Source organism: Penaeus japonicus, unplaced genomic scaffold (genome assembly GCF_977035675.1).
Source record: "Penaeus japonicus unplaced genomic scaffold, GWHDUDI00000001_assembly GWHDUDI00000035, whole genome shotgun sequence".
In the NCBI taxonomy this organism is placed as follows: Eukaryota; Metazoa; Arthropoda; class Malacostraca; order Decapoda; family Penaeidae; genus Penaeus; species Penaeus japonicus.
This window is the reverse complement of record NW_028234437.1, coordinates 13,998,366-14,000,865: the sequence shown is the minus strand read 5'-3', so window position 1 is coordinate 14,000,865 and position 2,500 is coordinate 13,998,366.

Here is a 2,500-nt window from a genome sequence, read left to right as displayed (position 1 = left end):
AAGGATTTTATGTGCACAAAAGTAGATTAAAAAATATGCATTTACAAAAGCAGCAAAATAACAGCGCTGTGTTAGTACTAGACCTACATTTCTTTGTGTTCTTTTAAATGTACTTTAGAAACTCTTGAGTGTTTTGTTTAGCATTCCATACAGCACATGTGGTATTAGAACTTGGTGGTACTTCTCCAGTGCTTTTCAGAATACAGCTTTTGCTTATCCAGAATTTAAACCACCTGACAGATTTTTAAGTTGCACAGAACTCTTTTAAAGGTTCAAGCACTATTGCAACTGAAAATGGGATGGACATACAGGGTTGATTGAAGGTCAGCTTTTCCAGTCTTGGGAGGCGGGTATTTTAGAGGTACATAACTAACAAATGTCAACAAACTTTCTTTTATGAGTCGTCTCATCACTGCCTTGATGGGTAATGTGGTACCTCAACAGATACCGAAAAGGCTCTATAGCAGTGGCAAATTTTCTCCTGTGTTTGGCTTGACCTGCTTCATGGGATGAAGTAGATAGTGCATTTCATATCGGTAGACTTTACATCAACTCGGGTCTATACTTACGTTACCAGCACAAAAGGGTTGTAAGGATACACATTCAGCACAGTTTGTTTGTAGCACTTCCACTGGTTGTGGACCTTTTTGATAATCTAGACAGTGGCACCAGTCAAACTTACAATAAAATAGTTCAAGTAGGACATGGTCAGGTAACCAATAGAGCACAATAAAGCAGATGATAGTTTCAGAATTCCTGTCTATCAGCAGCTTAGACACAGCTCAAGCAGAATTTAGCCAAGGAAGTGTACTATCCATCATCCCTCCTTTGGAACTATCAACATCTCATACATGATTGGAGACCTCCTCAACATGCATAACCTTGTCCCCTCCCCCCTCCCCCCTCCCCCACTTCTCCAACTCAAAGGTTAGATAGAGGTTGTATTACCTCACCATTCCTGAGCAGCTGGACCTGGCATACTGCTCTTCTCTGCTTGGTGGGTGAGTGAAGAGATGAAAGCATCTTTTGATCATATGGCTAATCATACCAACCAACATGAGACATATTTACCTTTGAATTTTTTTCAGGGCATCCTGCAACTTCAATAGTCACATATCTAATATTCTCTTAGGTCTCACATCACACACACACACATTTACATACAGAAATACAGAAAGAGAAAAGTAGAGTGATAGAAAGAGTGCAAGAGAGAGAGAGAGATAGAGATAGATAGAGAGAGAGATAAAGAGAGAAATAGATAGAGGGGGGGGGGGGGAGAGACAGGGAAAGAGAGAACGAAAGAAAGAGAGAAGAAAGAGAGAGAGTGTAACCCGCTATCTGTCAGCAGTTGTAACCTACCAGGTGACAGTGGTTGTAATCCAGTGGGTAAGACGTTCACTGTTACGTTCTTTATTAGTGGCCTGTTGGTACACTTGGCTCCGGTCGAGGGCCGCAGGTCAGAGCTGCTCGCTCTGCCTGTTCTTCTCTCTATCTGTGTTCTCTGATCTGCCTGTCCTGGCTTATGTAAACCTCTTGAGCTACTTTCTATGCCACAGGGCTTCCACTAGCAAACACAGCTGTCAGTGGCAGCTGTAAAGTTACGACGGAAGCGGACACAAGAAGAAGAAGGAAGTGTCAGGTGAAGACTGAATACTAGCATATAAAAATGAATTATATAGTAAAGCATAATCAGTGCCTTAGGTCACATGATATACATCGCTCGGACCACGCTACTAAATGGCCTCCGTTGTGTCATAGAGAAATGACCAGGCTTTATCTACTACTATAGGCTAGCTAAGAAAAATGTCTCCACCCTACAAATGGGCTCCTGGTCATTGGAGGCTATCTGCACCAGACTTCGCAGGTAGCTGTGACATTCAACCATAAGCTACAACAAACATTATCAAAATCATTGGCTGGCACAGAGGCACCAAGTAGACATAACACATATTGGTTGAAAAGTTAATACTGCAGTGAATTAATAGGCGCTAAGACTGGCCTCATTACAGCCTAAAATCAGTGTGCAGTAAACAGGTGGGCTCAAACAGGTGGCTCCAAAACATAAATATATCACATAAAAATACAGAAATACAACAGGTACAATAAATACAGGTTGGCTATGAGTATAAGAAGACATTATGTGTGAGCAAATAATTAAGCAAAGGTGTGATTGTTTAAGTGAAATGAGAGGATAGCAACATCATGTGACAAGCTTGCATAGTCAGTGAAGTTATAAAAAGGCTTGAATGAACATAGGCTATAAGAACTTGCGAATTACTGAAAGAGCGCTAAAGGTTTAATAAGAATTGTGGTAGGATCAGAACGAAATCACACTATGACTTCACGAGATGTGGTACTTGATAGATGGCAGAGGTTTGGGAATACATATTTAAAAAGAATCTGTATTTCGACTGGTGGTATCAGTGCACCGAGGGTGGGAATCGAACAGTGTCTAGCCTCTGGAGCACACAAGTCCAACACCACTGTGACTTTGAGTAGC